The sequence below is a fragment of the Cetorhinus maximus genome, chromosome 2 (genome assembly GCF_964194155.1).
Source record: "Cetorhinus maximus chromosome 2, sCetMax3.hap1.1, whole genome shotgun sequence".
Lineage (NCBI taxonomy): Eukaryota > Metazoa > Chordata > Chondrichthyes > Lamniformes > Cetorhinidae > Cetorhinus > Cetorhinus maximus.
In genome coordinates, this window is record NC_135880.1 from 223,815,834 (window position 1) to 223,833,821 (window position 17,988).

General features: G+C 43.6%; 1 long non-coding RNA gene across 1 annotated transcript in view; it reads right to left on the reverse strand.

Annotated features, from left to right (window-relative positions):
• Nucleotides 1-1,994: 1,994 nt before the first annotated feature.
• The window catches only part of LOC144671355 (uncharacterized), a 95,582-nt gene continuing 79,588 nt past the window's right edge, over nucleotides 1,995-17,988 (reverse strand). Inside the window, exons 2-3 of the long non-coding RNA XR_013573915.1 lie at nucleotides 6,521-6,633; nucleotides 1,995-2,482 (exon numbers count right to left, since the gene is read on the reverse strand). This is a non-coding gene — a long non-coding RNA (uncharacterized LOC144671355). The remainder of the gene's footprint in view (nucleotides 2,483-6,520; nucleotides 6,634-17,988) is intronic.

A 17,988-nucleotide genomic window follows, 5' to 3' on the forward strand; every position in this document is an offset into this window, starting at 1 on the left:
AAATTTCACAAACCTTTGAGTGAACAAATTTCTCCTCATCTGAGTGCCAAATGGCCAACTCCTTATCTTGAATCTGTGACCCATTGTTCTAGGTGACACAGTCAAGGAAACATTGGGCTGAATCTTCCAAGAAGTGGTGATCACCATTGGGGATTGCCTCTCCAATCCTACATTTTTACCCTAAGATAGAGCTCCGCATATCTGGCCTGGACTTCCAAACTGGGCCTCTTCAGAAATGCGGAATGCACCTTTTCTGGGAGTCCCCCTTCATAGTGCGGGATCATCAGGGCGAAGCCAAGCCACACCCTCTTTTTAAGGCACTAGCTGCTGTATTCCAGTAAGTAGAGAGTTTAATGGCCCCAATGCCACTTTGAGAAGATACGGAGAGGAAGTAAGTGTGTAAGGTAGGTGGGTGAGGGGGCAGGATGGTAGGTGGGTGGGTGAAGGGGTAGGGTGGCAGGTAAATGGGTGAGGGGGTAGAGTGGGTTAGGGTTCATGGGAAGCTGGGTGGTTGGTGCGGTAGTTAGGTTGGAGGCATAGTTGAGGGATTAGGAGGATAGTCGGGGGGTAGTTGGGGGTAGTTGGGGAGTTGGGGAGTAGTTGAGTTAGGGTTGGTAGTCAGGGGAGTGCGTCATCAGGGGCCCAGTGATCGAGGGGAGGTTGATGGAGATCAGTAGTATAGTTACCCAAGAGTTAGAACTGGTTTTAATCCTTCTAACCTTTCTTGGGTAACTATTCTGGTAAGTGAATCAGAACCACCTGAAGTCTCTGGCTTTGACTCAGAGTTTTGGAGGGTTCCAGATGCAGGGGAATTGTCCATCGGAAGTCCAAACCTCCCAGGAAATTCCCGCATAGTCAGTACGTCAGGACTCCTCAGGGGTCTCCCCCAGTGCATCTTTGTTGGGGGTGGGGGTGGGGGGGTGGGGGGGGTTACTCCTGGGGTACAACCATCCGGAGATCAGAAGTTCTGGGCCATTATCAGCATTTACCTTTTCATGCCCCTTAGGAATTTTATGTTTTTCAATTAGATCACTTCCCATTCTTCCAAACTCCAGGGAACATAGGCCTAATCTACTCAATGTCTCCTGAAAGGACAATCCCCTCATGCCAGGAGCCAGTCTGGTAACCCTTTGCTGCTCTCCTTCAAAGACAACTTTGTCCTTCCTTAGATAAGGGGGCCAAAGCTGCACACAATACTCCTGGTGCAGCCTCACCAATGCCCCATATAATTGTCAGAAAACCTTTTTGTTCTTGTACTCCAATCGTTTTGTAATAAAAGTTAACATACCTTTTGCCTTCCTAATTTCCTGCTGTTATTTCTTCACATTTCTGCAATTGACTAATTGTTTTCATTGACTTGTGGAACTTCTGACATATTAGACTCCTCGGTGCTTGACAATATTTGTTGTGAATCCTGGGAATTTGTCAGTATTTGCAAGGTGTTTCTGGTATGTGTCAATATTTTAAGGGGTTCTCCAGTTGGAAAATACTCCACTTCAGGCCCATTAATACTTGCAACATGGAAGCAGATATGCTTCCAACTGATGTATTAAGTTTGTTTTTCTTTTTAACAGCCTGGATTCAAAGAACAATATTAAAAATCCATAAAGGTTCTGATAATTAACTTTAAAGAACTTCCAGTGACACATGCTCACACCAACAGTTCTTCCCTCAACATTTCTAAAATTTTATACAGCCTGAATCTGTCCAAACCCTGAACACTGCCCCTTGCAGCTGAAGTACCTTCAAAAGCACTTCTCTTACAAAAGGGAAATTGTTATCTGATTGTTGAGTGGTTCTTTCTCAACTCAAAACTCTTTCTCCATGCAGCTTTCAGTATATTGTCTCACCCTGATCATTACCTCTCTGGACATCCTCTCCCTGCTATTCTTTCCTCCTTAAAAACTACCTACTACTAATGAATTTATTCAAGGTTAATTCACACATTAATAAGCTGCTATCTGAATCAAATTACAAATTTATGAGCTAGTGAATATATTGTGCAATTGATTTATTTGCAAATGACTTCACTTAGACCCAACTGAGTTTGTTGCTGACTTGCTGAGATTTCGATATTTAAAATGCTCCTCCTCCAGGTAACATCCTCTAAAAGGGTGTTGCTGACCATGGACTTCCGCTCTGGACTGGCTTGGCAGAGTACTTTAGTGGTTTGCTGCTGTCTTCTGCAGCATGGCTGATCAGGAAACTCACCCACTCTTACTGCCTGCCATCAGGCGTATCGGAAGGATTTACAGGCTGTTAATCAGCTTGTTTGGTCACATTATGAATGCACCTTCAAGTGGTCTTCAAGTCCTGAAGTGGGATTTGAACCTAGAGGTAGGGGCACTATGATTGCGCCACAAGACCTCCTGTTGAATCCGCACATATTTTTAAATTGAGAAACCGAGGCTGAATTCCATGGATTGAAGATTGTCAGGATTGGAAAGAAATGGGATAAATCAGGATGGTGGCTAATCAGAATCTGCAAAGAGAAAATACAGATGATAACAGGATAATACAATATGCTTTGAGACGATGATAGGAAAGAACATTAGACTTAGAATTTTCCCATGACGAGTGGCACATGAGGCAGACAAAGTACATGCTTATGTCTGTTTTTCCTGAGCTGGTCACCAGCAGCTGTAGATTGAGGGGTGCTACTCCACATCATGGCCCACCAGGAGACTCTCCCACTCTTACTGTCTGCCAAAGGCATACCGGAAGGATTTGCAGCTTGATAATCAACTTGTTTGGCCATGTTATGAACATACCTTCCATGGCCATCAAGTCCTAGAGTGGGACTCAAACCCAGGCTTCTGGCTGAGGGACAGGGTTGCTACCCGCTGTACCACAAGATCCCCTCACAAAGGGCATGAAGCATGACAAAAAAAAACAGGTCAATAGATTGTAGAAAAGATGATTTTGAGGGGCTGAGAATAGAACTTAGGAAAAACAAAATGGGCATCAATATTGGCAAACAACGTGTAGAACAGCAATGGGAAACATTTAAAATGGTGTTCAACAGAGAGCAGAAAAAATATATTCTGCTAAAAGGAAAGAGCTAACTAAACACTAGTGATACTCTGTGGATGAATAAAGGCATAAGGGAACAATTGAGAGTTAGGAAAGAGACAAACATTAAATACACAGACAGCAGAGAAGTGCAGGATTAGAGGGAACACAAAGATTATGAGAAAAGTCAAAAGAACAACAGGAAAGGCAAAGAGGAACGGTGAAGTTAAATTATTTCATTAAATTATTAAGAACATAAAAAAGTAAAATATTCTATAGGCACATTAGTAAAAAAGAAAGACTGATGGGAATCGGATCATTAATGGATGAATAGGATAATACCACAGGTAATGAGAAATGGCAGGAATATTAAATAATTATTTTTCTTTGATATATCAGGGAGATAGAACAGGTAGACATGACATCGAATGGTGAGATGAGTAATGAGATAAGTACATTTACAATAAAAAAAGGGATACATTAAATAACTCTCAGAGGATAAAGCCCCTGGTTCAGATGGATTGATAAGGAAAGATGGGAGGAGGCTCGAGTGGAGCATAAACACTGACAAGGACTATTTGGGCTCAATGTCCTGTTTCTGTGTCATATATCCTATGTAATCCAATCAGCTGCCCATTACATATCGCTCGATCCCAGTTTCCCTTTCAATCGGGTATATTGTAAAATAGACTAATTTATTAATTGCAGGGTGAAAGAACGAAAAAAGTAAGACTTGCATTTATATAGCAGCTTTCACATCCTCAGAAGCCCCAAAATGTTTTACAGCCAATAAAGCACTTTTGAAATATAGTCACTGTTGTAATTTAGGAAATGCAGCAACCGATTTGCACACAGCAATATCCCACAAACAGCAGTGTCATAATAACCAGAAAGTCTGCTTTAGTGATGTCAGTTGAGGGATAAATGTTGACCAGGAAAGAACTCCCCTTCATCTTCAAAACAATGTTCTCTTTTCGCTATCTTCCTGCTCACCACCTGCCTTCTCCCTTCTGCTCCTTCATCTTCTCCTCCCTATTAAGCCCCCATTTTCTCCTTTCCCTCCATTCTCCCACCCCAAATCCCCCTTTCTCCCACCTTTTCCCTACGCTTTCCCTTCCCCCTCTCCCTCTGCTTCTCTACTTCCTTTCTCCTCTTCCTCCCTCTCCCACCCTGACTCTCCCTCTCCCTCCTCCTTAAATCTTCAACACAAACTTACAGCCTTAAGTATAATAGACAATATCCATTAGTGCAATTTGATATAATTATAGACATTATTCAATTATAAATGAATCACAGGAATCTGGTAAAAAGAAATAATGATGACAAAAACACAAAATCCCAGCAAAACCTCAGCTGCAGACATTGGAGCATTGACGGGGAAGGCTTTAGCCAGTTTTACATTTGTACAAAAAATGAGCTTAATTAATTTGTAAAAAGCTAATCATCATTATTGACAGCCTTTTATTAGCAAAAAGAGAAAAATAGTTAGCATCATTTTTGATTAGTTTTTGAACAAACAACCCAAATAAAGCGAAAACACAGCAGCTGTCAGAGATGCACAGCAAAACTTTCACCAAAGGGAAGTCATGGAGTGGATACAAGTTCAATGACAGTTTTTTTTCTCTCCAAAGATTCTGTATCCTTGTGTGTCGTGTGGAAAATCAGCCCTAGCCTTAACTTTAGCTTTAACTGTGGCCTTAGCCTGGCTGGTGTCCTCAGCTGTAAACTCCACCTGAGCCCTGGATGTAAACTTACCCATTGCCTTGATCCTAGTCATCCATGTTCCTGGTCTTACCATTGGCCTTAATCTTATCCTTGGCCCCAGTTTTAGGTTTGATTCTAGTTTTAGAATTGAGCTTGTCCACAGCCCTACGCTTGACTTTGACATCATTGCTGGCTCTGGTCTTAGCATCTTCCACTGTCTTTGACAATCTCAGGCTCGCCCTTGAGTTTGCCCTTAGTCTTATCTCGAACTTTCTCCTTAGACTTAATCATAGCCCATTCTTCACTCCTAAGATCTAAACCTATTTTTGTCCTTTCCTGAATGATTAGTTTTCTCCTTGCTGTGTTCAATGACATTGGGTTGAAAAGATTTTGATGTTAAACATGCTAAAACTATAGTCACACAAAGTTTCGCTTAGAATGATTTGACTGTTTGCTTTTGTTATTCTTGCTTTTGCTCCCTGGAGTCTACTACCTATCTGTTTGTGTCTGTTGGTGGGAAAGGGATATGGGAGAGAGAGAGTCTGCGAGAGCAGAGAGCAGGGCAAGGTTAAGAAAGGGATACCAGAGAGCGAGAAACAGAGAGGAGGCAGTGGGGTGAGTAAAACTGCTTGGATTACAGGGTAATTCAGATAAGTATATGTTTTCCTTAAGAATGAAATTGTGAATGATTGATGGTTTTGGGAATCCCACCTCCCTTCCCCCACATTCATAATTCTATTCTACAGAATAGGCCTATTTTCCACACGATTTATTATGGGTGGTGATTATTTCTGACATGAACAAACCTGCAGGAGGACAAGGTTCCCTGGTGACCTGTGGATTTAATATCACCAGCATGTGATCCTTTCATCATTCAGAACCTACAGTTAGACTCGAAGGAAGTGCTTCCTGGAGAGCAATACGCTTTGTTTTAACTTGTGCTATCTTATTTCACCTTTATGCACTGTACAATTCCCATCTGTGTGGCATTCTGAGAATGAAGGACCCACTTAGAGAAAGTGGGCCACAACCCGTGCTTTAACCATTGATTATCCAGCCTCCTTTGAGTTCTTTAATGTTCCAACCATAATGTTCCCGCTTTTTCTTTGACCCTTGATTTTATTTATCCTCTGGATTGTCCTTCACTGAAATACAATTCCAGAGATTATACATTTAGGCAGTGAGCAAGAACCCCATCCAAAAGTTCATTTTGGGGCACTTATTAGGGTTGCCAGCTCTGTTTGGATGTATTCCTGGAGGTTTCATCACATGACATCCTGCCTCCAACTGCCCCTCCTCTACATTCCTGCTATTGGTCACTCAACACGTCCATCCTCGCTTTGGTCCACCTTCCCATAGCCAATTGGAACACTTGGCTATCTGATTGGATGTTTCTTCGCTGTCAGTCAAACAGCTGACATTCCCCAACCACAGTATTTTCAGAATTAATAACCTTAAGTGTTTAAGGAAAATGAAAAAGTATATGTTTTTTTTAACACCCTGGTGATTTTTCTTCCAGGTTTGCTCAGGCCAGTGTTGTACAGAATTCCCAGAGATTCCAGGGACAATCCGGGAGGGTTGGCAACCCTATCCCTTATGCTTTACTGGACAATGATGCGGGACACTAGCAATCTAATCTGTTGTTAAATCTGCATACATATGTTTGTGGGAAGCATGTTTCTAAAAGGTAACATAAAAATGATTAGGGATTAACTATTGCCAAAGTGCAGGTGACTTTTCAATAGATCCCTTTGGGCCCTCTGACTGGCTCAGGACCCCATGCAATTGTACAGGTTGTACTCACCTGACTCCACCTCGGGAGAAGGAAGACGTTGGGCCATTGGCGGGGAGTGGGGTGGGCTAGGTGTCTCCAAATTCAGAATGAAGGAGGAGACCTGGAGTACCACTGATCCGTGACTAGTTTTGTAAAAAGAAAGAAATATTTGCATTTATATAGAACCTTTCACGACGAGAGAACGTCTAAAAGCGCCGTTCAGCCAATGAAGTACTATTTTAAAGTGTATATTGCTGAAAAGAGAGACGTGTTGAAGCTTTTTATGTTGCACTCATTAGGACAAATACAAGAATCCCAAATTTCAAACGATCACAACAATTTTTACTACCAGAGGAAAGGGTGCTGATTGGTTGGCAAGTTGACTCTGATTGGCCGAACTGTTGCCATGGAGCAACAGGGAATTTGTGGCTCCTCAAGTTCCTGTGTAATTCATAAAAGGTGCAAGGTTTGAACATATTCCTTTTGTTTGCAGAGAATGTGTCCCTGCTTTTGTATATATGGCACTTGTCATAAGCGTTAAGGAGCTATTTGTGATTTTAAAGTGTAGTCACTGTTGTGATGGAGGAGCATTTCTGCTCCTGGCCACTCAAACATTGACACAAGTTTGCCTGTGCATGTGACGGGATGATCAGCTCTACCTAGTGCTGTCCTAAAATGGCGATCGAGGCCCTGTGTATGTAATAGGGCCCCTATCACCTGACTCAGAGGTCAATCTGATTGGCCAGCAGCGGACCCAGGCAAACAATGAGCATACCGTACTGACAGCAGGAACAGGGGAACAGGGCAGTTAGTCACTTTGCTATCATTTTGGGGGTGTTACCATAGAATCAAACAGCAAAGAGGCTTTTTGACCCATCATGCCTGTTAAGGCACTTGAAAAGAGGGATCCAATTAATCCCACACCCTCCCTTAGCTCTGCAATTTTTTTCCTTTTCAAGTATTTATCCAATTCTCTTTTGAAAGTTACTGTTGAAACTGCTTCCATTGCTCTTTCAGGCAGTGCATTCCAGATCATAGCATAAATAATTTTCTCCTCATCCCCCGCCTCTGGCTCTTTTGCCAATTACCTTTTAAACTATGCCCTTTGGTTACTGACCCTGCCACCACTGGGAACAGTTTCTCCTTATTTACTTTACTAAAGTCCATCATAAATTTGAAAACCTCCCCTTGACTTGCTCTGTTCTAAGGAGAACAATCCCAATGTTTCTAGTCTCTGCATAATGGAAGTCCCCTCATTTCTGGTACCAACCTGGTAAAACTCTTCTGCATCCTCTCTAAGGTCTTGATAGCCCATCCTGAAATCAGGTGTCCAGAATTGAACACAATACCCTAACTGAGGCCTAGCCAGTGATTTATCACCTTTAGCATAATCTCCTTGCCTTTACCCTCAGAAAGCTAACAATCCCATATACGTTTTCTAACAGCCTTCTCAATTTGTCCTTCCTCCTTTAAAGATTCTTATAAATACACCCACCCCGGTTACTCTGTTCCTGTACCCACCCCCCACTTTGACATTTTTAGTTTACATTGCCTCTCCTCATTCTTCCTACCAAATTGTATAATTTCTCTGTTAAATTTCAGCCACTATGAGTTAGTCCATTTCACTGGTCTGTCCGTTGTTCTGAAGTCTGTTTCTAGCCCCTTCCTCGTTTATTCCATTCCCCAGCACTTTTAAGGCTGTTTTTGGCCTATTTCCAACTGGGTGGGAGGGCTCCAAATCCACCTCTCCCTGTTTGAAAGGGACAGTGATGGTGAGACACCTTCTTAAACCGGAGCACGCAAATGAAAGGGAGTCAGAATTGTGGCTGTTCAAAAGTTATCGGTAATGGAATACTTGCCACTTGAAGCAGGATTTGTGTTGTGCTACAATTACAGAGTCTGTGCAGTAGGAATAAATGTAAAGCATTGGCTACGTTGGATGAGAACCAGATGAAAATCCCTCTTTAGTAAACCTTTGTTTTCAAAAAAATATGTAGACTTGGTGAATGGTTTGCCCTACACATGGGATAAAGATGTGACCCTCCCTATCCATAGTGTTAGGAATTGACTTATACTTGAGTAGGAGTGTAAATAACCAGTATGTATGAATGGAGTAAGTGACCTACTCTTTCAGTTGGGTGAAAGGATGGGCTGAGTTGTGAGCTGGCTGGTGCAAAAGTGACCCTTGCTTGGTGACTCTGACAGGAGCTTCTTCAGTCTGAAGACAGCAAGTGGCAATTTTTGTAACTGGGGTTTACACCAGACTGCACGATGGCTTGTACAGGCACCTGCAACAGAATATCACAAACACAGACCCCCTACAGCCTGTAGAACATCAGGGTTCACTGTGAGGCAGCTACGGTCTTTGCCAAGAGCAGTAACATCCAATATTTCCTCTTTTATAGTGTGTTTGATGGGATGACCAAACTCCCCATGTCAGAGTCGAGCAAATCCAAGCACCACATTCCAGTATACCCAACCACTTGCTGTTTTTTTACCTTTTGCGCAGAGTTCTTGGTCCAAACATAACATTGAAATACAAGATCCTGTTTCAGGCAGCAAATGTTTCCCAGTCACTGTTCAGTGCTCTAGCAATATATCCGAAAATTCACCATTGTGTTCAGAGGGAATACAGCTTGATGAATTGGAGCTGCAATGATGTAACCCTCTGACATGCATTCCCCTCAACCTTTACCCTCCAATGCCCCTATCCCCCTCCAAACTCCATTACCCTCTGACTGCATTCACTTCTGACCCCATTCCCTCCAACCCCATTCTTCTACAACTGCCTATTCTCTTCTAACCCCACTATTACCCTCCAACTAAGTTCCCTCTGGCCCCCATTCTCCTTCAAATCCTAACCACCCCTCCCCCACCTCCTGCCCCAAACTCATTTTCCTCCAGCCCACATTCCCCTTGAACTTGGCTTCTTGATGGGACTGTGGCAGTAATGAGTTTATGGTCATCACATTGCCATATCTCACCCAGAGAAACAGGGATTTTGTGGGTAGGTGCTCTATCCAATGTGGTACTGAGCATAATTTCTGTTGTCCATTAGAGATTGAGAGGATAGCGCTGCTCTGTTAGGGAAGTGAAAATGCAAGTAGAGTTTCTCCTGATCATGATAGGGTGACTTGCTCTTTGAAAATTCATGTGCATAAACATTGGATGAGAACAGATTTGAGCTCAGCTGTGATGCTTCTTATAGTCTCATTATCGGCTGAGTCTCACTGCCAAGGCTGATGTGGGTCCTTGGGTAAGATGTAGAATGTATCTAAGCTCCTCTTATTCTGGCCTCTTGCACTGCCCCTGATTTTAATTGCTCCAACATTGGTGGCTGTGCCTTCAGTTGCCTGGGCCCTAAGCTCTGGAATTTTCTCCCTAAACCTCTCTACTTCTCTATCTCTCCCTCTTCACTTAAGATGCTCCTTAAAACCTACCTCTTTGACCCATCTTTTGGTCACCTGTCCTAGTATCTCCTTATGTGGCTTAGAGACAAATTTTATTTGACGATGCTCCTGTGACGCACCTTTGGACATTTTGCTTTGTCAAAGGTGCTATCTCAATGTAAGTTGTTGTTGATATATGCTGGCACACCACCACTGCCTCCTCCACTCCTCACTTTCAGGAAAAGAGTAGAGAAAGCTGTGGAAATAACACCACAATAGATCCCTTGACAACTCAGAGGTAGCATGCGCAGGTTAGGAACATAATCAATGTTGTCTAATGTCTGTTGTTAAGTGCTTTGTATTTATTTTATAATTGGATTGAACTGCTGGCTAAGTGATTAAGTAGGCTGAGAAATGCAGCTTTGCAAATTGGCTGTCTATATCTGCAGTCTGCAGAATCCCTGATCTAGCAAAAGCCTCTTGGCATGTTCAAATCCAGGTCTCTGCCCTTGCGCTGATTAACACTGCTCAATAGGCTTCAAGGAGTATCTTAAAGAGGGGGAGAAAGGTGGAGAGTTGGAGAGGTTTAAGGAGGAAATTTCAGAGTTTAGGATCCAGGCAGCTGAAGGCATAGCCAACAATGGTGGAGCAATAAAAATCAGGGATGTGCAGGAGGGCCAGAATTGGAGGAGTGCGGAGATCTAGGAGGGTTGTAGGGCTGGAGTAATGGACATGAAGAGTTTTGAGTTGGCAGATTTTGATATTTGTCTATATCTCATTACCTGGCGTGCGAACCCCCATTAATATGAGTGAATTGCTTCCCCCATCTTTCTCCCCTCCTCTGAAATTAGTAACTTATGCAATTCCAAGGATGTTACGAGAAAGAAAGAACATTAAATAGCGCCTTTTATGACCTCAGTACTTCCCAAAATGATTTACAGACAACTAAGTATTATTGTAGTCACTGTTATAATGTAGGAAATGTGGCAGCCAATTTGTGCACAGCAAGATCCCACAAACAGCAATAAAATAATCTTTTAGTGATGATGGTTAAGGGAAAATTATTGGCCAGGACATCAGGGAGAGCTCCTATGTTCTTCCTTGTAATAGGGCTCTCTCTCCCAGAGTTCCAAATGCCCCAAGTTGCTTCACAGGAGAGCTATGAAGCAAAATTCGGCACCGAGCCAGCCAAGGAGATATTAGAGAAAAAAGCAAAATACTGCAGATGCGGGAAATCTAAAATCAACACAGAAAATTATAGAAATGCTCAGCAGGTCTGGCAGCATCTGTGGAGAGAGAAACAGAGTTAACATTTATGTTATAATATACAATATAATATAACATAATATACTATACTATAATATAAAATAAAATATAATATAATATCCTATAGCCGTTGGAGTTTCGAAGAATGAGGAGTGATCTTATTGAAACATATAAGATCCTGAGGGAGATTGATAAGGTGGGTGCTGGGAGGATGTTTGCACTTGTTGGGGAGACTAGAACTAGGAGACACAGTTTAAGAATAAGGGCTCTCCCTTTTAAGATGGGGATGAGGAGAATTTTTTCTCTCAGAGGGAGGGTTAGTATGTACAATTCTCTTCCCGGAAAGAAGTGGAGGCTGGGTCATTGAATTTATTCAAGGCTGAGTTGGATAGATTTTTGATAGACGGGCAAGGCAAGGGTTATGGGGGAGCAGACAGGAGAGTGGAATTGAGATCACAACCAGATCAGCCGTGATCTTATTAAATGCTGGAGCAGGCTCCCAGGGCTGAACAGCTTACTCCTGATCCTAAGCCTTACGTTCCTATGTCCTATGTCAATAAACTTTCACCAGAACTGGGAAATGTTAAGAGGTGAAAGGGAGAAGGGCAGGAAAAAGAACAAAAAGCAAAGATCTTTGATAGGATAAAAGGCGGGGGAGATTAAATGACAAGGAAATATTAGGGCAGATGGTCAAAAGTTAGGTTTAAGGGGAATGATTTAAGGAGCACCTTAAAGGAGGAGAGAGGTAAGAGAGGTGGTGAAGTTCAGTGAAGATTGATTGATCAGTGATTGCTTGATGGGAATCATTGTAACAAGCTTCAGTGAATGCAAATTCTGAGAGACTATCAGAAACCATGAAATAAAAGCACTTTCTCCTGTCATGACTTGTCACAGTCTGACATTTAGATGTTTACTCACCCACCTTCTCCAGCAAGTAGACTGTCAAAGGTCTGATATGTATTTGTGTCATGAGACAGCGAGGGACCTGGATGTGACATCCTCACTCTATAACAATCTGTTTCCTGGAACAACACAGCTGACTAGTGACACCAGTTCCAAGGCATTGTTGCCAACCAGCGCTTGAGCGCTGAAATCTCCTGCCAATCTCGTTACACTGTGACGGGATTTTAAAAACCAAAGTAAACAAACGAAAATCAGTTGGGACCCAATGAAAGTGCCAAACTTATGCCATATTCCTTCGTTAGGTCTCTCTTTATTAAAGTTTGAAGCCATCTAACCATTATTAATGCACATTAGGCACAGCATGGTTAAAAACATGCAATCCTGTAAACTAACTCAATTTCTCATTCATTCTCATGCCAAAAAAAACATTCAAATTTACAGAAACCCTGCAGGCCCGAGTGATTAAAAAAAAACACTTAATAGTCGCCATAATACACAAGAAATATAACTTTGGGCCTAGGTGCTCCTAAAATTTCTGGTGTAAATTTGCAACCTTTTCAGGACTGATGTGCATGAGTTCTCTTACTATTTGCAGTGTCACTGAGCAGCAAGAGGCCCATGGTTGAGCTCTCCTTGGTTGGAGAACGAGGAAACATATGAATGTACGAACATATGAAGTAGGAGCAGGAGTAGGCCACTCGGCTCCTCGAGCCTGCTCCGCCATTCAATAAGATCATGGCTGATCTGAATGGAACCTCAACCCCACATTCCCGCCCTCCCCCCGATAACCTTTCACCCCCTTGTTAATCAAGAATCACGTCATCGTTTCAATGCACATCTCCAGGAAATTCCAGTCCTTTTATTTTAGCAATGACAAAGATGCATTATCTATAGCCCACGTAATCTGAATCTAGCAAGGGTATAATAAGAAATGGTAGGGGTTGGCCTTACAGTCAATCGAGTCTGCACTGTAGACTTCATTCCCTTAGACTGCCATATCCCCATTACCACAGCCCCGCCCCCACCCACCCCAACCCCCACCTTAGGTTAGTTTATCTCAATACTCCCTTAGATTGGAAGTGATTTGGCCACATAAACTCCCCCACCCCCTCCACCGCCAATTAACTGCAGTATCCACAGTGGAAGAGGGACAGAATTTGGGTAAGTGCCTCGCAATGAGCTATATTTCCCTCTGTGTGCCACCTTTAATGACAAAGCAGTCACTTTGAAATCAGATTTCCTATTTTGCATTCTATGGAGTGTCACTGGATCATGGGGACCGGGGGTGGATGAAGCAGGGGTGAGAGGAGGCTCATGTGAATAGACCAATTGCTGTTGCAAATCACTGTTTCTGTTGCAGCTCACCACCAGTGGTGGCCTAGCCAGTGATGCCTACATATTATATATGAATTTTTAAAAATTCTATATGTGTCTAAGTTACAATCCATGGGTCTGCACTAGCTCCTCCTGTTCAGGCAGGACTGAATGGCACATCCTTAGCCTTTCTGGTGGAGGGAGAAACCAAACCAGGCACGGTGCTCCCTCCTGATCCCTGTGGAATGTGCACACATGGATGCTGAGGGCTGATTCTGCTGTGACCACCCCAACAACCTCCTGAGACCCACACATGAAGCACAGACACTTGGCTGAGGGTACTGGGATGGCACTTGTAGCTCAGGGCAAGTCGGTGCCTTCAGGAGAGGAGGGGAGAAAATTTGGAAAAGTAACAATGGAGAATGAAACAAACTCAACTGTACAAAAGGCTTTGCCTCCCTCGAGCTGTTGGTACCAGCTATAAACTCCCACCAGCCTTTGAGTCACAAAGGCTTTGAACACAATAGAAAATGATTTTGTGCATTGCAATGTGAAGCAGCCCCAGTCATAATACTTCACATCAGTCTATCAGATTCAATGGTGCATGGTGTAAACAATAAGGGAAAAAACAAAAGGACTGGCTGTGATCCAAATTATCTACAGATCTGGATAGCCGAGCTGCACATGTGGTTAGTTGAGTAAAATGGTGGCCCATTTCTACACAGAAACTGCCAACCCACTCTGGTGTCTCTCAGGAAAGCTGGAGTTAGATTAATCTCTCAGAGACGTTTGCAAGCTACCCAGGAAAGCTCTTGCTGCACTCAGAGCACAACAGCAATCCTGCAATGCACCCAGGATGCAATGTGGCCTTGCTGCATGTGAACATTCCAACTGGTCAAGGTACACAATAGATAGAGAGGCTTCTGGATTGCAGAGGATTGTGGGTATGATAGCCACCATTATTGACCAATTGCCACGTGGCTTGATGCATCAGGCAACCAATGTCATGGAGACTAAAGGTGGTTGGATATTTGATGAAACCTTCTGCAGCATATTCAACCAGAGTTGGGAACCTTGGCAACCACATCTAATCATTACTTGAACACATCGATATAACTTACTGACTTCCCGAGTAACTTCTTCCATTACTCAGCTAATCTGAAATCATCATAGAATGAAACAGCAAAGGCAGAGGCCATTTGGACCATCATGTTTGTGCCAGTTTGTTGAAAGAGTTCTCTCTTTGCTCTTAATTTCCCTAATCTTTAACGTGGGGGTTTCAATATTTAACCAGGGTGAATAATTTGATGGTAGCATCCCTACCTCTGAGCCAGAAGCTCTGGGTTCAAGACCCACTTCAGAACTTGATGGCCAAGGAAGGTGCATTCATAATGTGGTCAAACAGGTTGATTATCAGCCTGTAAATCCTTCCAGTGTGGTAGACAGTAAGTGTGGGAGAGTTTCCTGGTCAGCCATACTGCAAAAGGCAATGGCAAACCACTGCAGTACTTTGCCAAGCATATTCATGGACTAATCCAATGGAAGTCCATGGTTGCCAATGCCCTCTTATGGCCTGGTGCCTGAAGGAGGAGGAGGTACAATTTTTGCGGATCAACAGTGACTTTATCATTTGTAACGCTGAAAATGTCATCTCAATATCTCCTCCTGAACTTCACTGGAATGCCCGGAATAGGTGCTGAATGAACGAGGGATCCTTGACCAGAGGGAGGAAAGCAAAGCCATGTGGCTCTCATGTGTTTCCTAATAACCGATGGCCGAGCAATAGACTGTTTTCTCTTTTCCATGAGGGAATGATGGACAGCACAAAGGAGGGGGCAGGGGAGAGGAGGCGGGGTCGTGGGAAAACAGTTAAAATGGAACAACATGAATGGCATAAAAATGGAGAAAATTCTAAACCTGTGCTTCTATTTTCTTAAACCCCCTTCTCTAAATTTCATAACAATATCGGTACAAAGTCCAAGGCCAAACTGCACTTGAGGTGATTTGCACATTTTTAAGAGGCATCTTTGAACCACAAGCATAAAAATATATAATTTGAGCAATTCAAGTAGCCATTTTGTGAATCCCTGCCCTGCTCCAACCCATTTTCCTGTCCCTTAATCTTTTTCATAAATCCAAACTATTCGGATCAGTGAGCACAACTACAAGCAAAAAAATGCTAACGTCGTTTATTTACTTTGAATTCTCCAGCACAGTGATGGAGATCCTGACTTATTATACATTTGATTTTGTTTTTTCTCGTGGCGACAGTGGTCTGTGTGTCGATTCTGATCCCATTCACACAGCCCCGCAGTTGCATAAGAATTCTGATCATGGCTCTGCTGTTCCACTGCCTCCTTTGCCCCTTCAGCTTTCACGCTGAAACATTAACAAGAACTGACACAGGAGATTACAAGCAGAGAGTTAGAAATTCCAGCTCTTTGTGCTGTGTGGACTCGAGCCAGCGCGCTGTGTGCATCTGCAATCCTGAGAGAGAGAGAGAGAGAGAGAGAGATAGAGAGATAAAGCTTTCTGCTTTTAGGAGATCTCTCTTTGCAAGAAGGAGCACAGTTAGGGGTGTCTGGCTTGGCTCTAGCTCAGCTTGAAGGCTTGTATTCAATGCAGGGCAATGATTGCATTTGTTTGCTCAAACCTCTCCCAGCTATGATCCCTAAGCTGGTGTATTTGTGCTCTGGGGTGTCGACAGCGATCCACTGCACACACATCTGTCTCTGCACCAGCTGTGGGTTGGTGTGTATCCCTTATGGATACAACCGAGGACATCATGAATGATAGAGGGGCAAAGTTCACATCCAAAGCTTAATTTTTAAGGGATTGAATTATACATAGTTTTCTGTAAAAATGTTACAATGAAACAGGATTATATCTCACCTGTCTCGTGGTGTGCACTTCAGATAAAAGTTCACTATCAGCACCTCAATTTCCCTGCCAAAAGGGCATTTCCTTTAACAGAAGTCGAATAAATTCTCATTTCCACTTATCAGGTTGTTATTGAATTGAGTCAAAAAGTGAATTTTATTTTGTGTTTTCAGGCAGTGTGGGGAATAGAGACTGGTGTCAGCATTAAGCACTGCGAGGGCAGGTGCAACATAGATTAACAACAGAATAAAACTCCTCTACACCGTCCCCATCAAACACTCCCAGGACACGTACAGCACAGGGTTAGATACAGAGTAAAGCTCCCTCTACACTGTCCCCATCAAACACTCCCAGGACAGGTACAGCACGGGGTTAGATACAGAGTAAAGCTCCCTCTACACTGTCCCCATCAAACACTCCCAGGACAGGTACAGCACGGGGTTAGATACAGAGTAAAGCTCCCTCTACACTGTCCCCATCAAACACTCCCAGGACAGGTACAGCACGGGGTTAGATACAGAGTAAAGCTCCCTCTACACTGTCCCCATCAAACACTCCCAGGACAGGTACAGCACAGGGTTAGATACAGAGTAAAGCTCCCTCTACACTGTCCCCATCAAACACTCCCAGGACAGGTACAGCACAGGGTTAGATACAGAGTAAAGCTCCCTCTACACTGTCCCCATCAAACACTCCCAGGACAGGTACAGCACGGGGTTAGATACAGAGTAAAGCTCCCTCTATACTGTCCCCATCAAACACTCCCAGGACAGGTACAGCACGGGGTTAGATACAGAGTAAAGCTCCCTCTACACTGTCCCCATCAAACACTCCCAGGGCAGGTACAGCACAGGGTTAGATACAGAGTAAAGCTCCCTCTACACTGTCCCCATCAAACACTCCCAGGACAGGTACAGCATGGGTTAGATACAGAGTAAAGCTCCCTCTACACTGTCCCCATCAAACACTCCCAGGACAGGTACAGCATGGGTTAGATACAGAGTAAAGCTCCCTCTACACTGTCCCCATCAAACACTCCCAGGGCAGGTACAGCACAGGGTTAGATACAGAGTAAAGCACCCTCTGCACTGTCCCCATCAAACACTCCCAGGACAGGTACAGCACGGGGTTAGATACAGAGTAAAGCTCCCTCTACACTGTCCCCATCAAACACTCCCAGGACAGGTACAGCACAGGGTTAGATACAGAGTAAAGCTCCCTCTACACTGTCCCCATCAAACACTCCCAGGACAGGTACAGCATGGGTTAGATACAGAGTAAAGCTCCCTCTACACTGTCCCCATCAAACACTCCCAGGACAGGTACAGCATGGGTTAGATACAGAGTAAAGCTCCCTCTACAATGTCCCCATTAAACACTCCCAGGACAGGTACAGCACGGGGTTAGATACAGGGTAAAGCTCCCTCTACAATGTCCCCATTAAACACTCCCAGGACAGGTACAGCACGGGGTTAGATACAGAGTAAAGCTCCCTCTACAATGTCCCCATCAAACACTCCCAGGACAGGTACAGCACGGGGTTAGATACAGAGTAAAGCTCCCTCTACACTGTCCCCATCAAACACTCCCAGGACAGGTACAGCACGGGGTTAGATACAGAGTAAAGTTACCTCTACACTGTCCCCATCAAACACTCCCAGGGCAGGTACAGCACAGGGTTAGATACAGAGTAAAGCACCCTCTGCACTGTCCCCATCAAACACTCCCAGGACAGGTACAGCACGG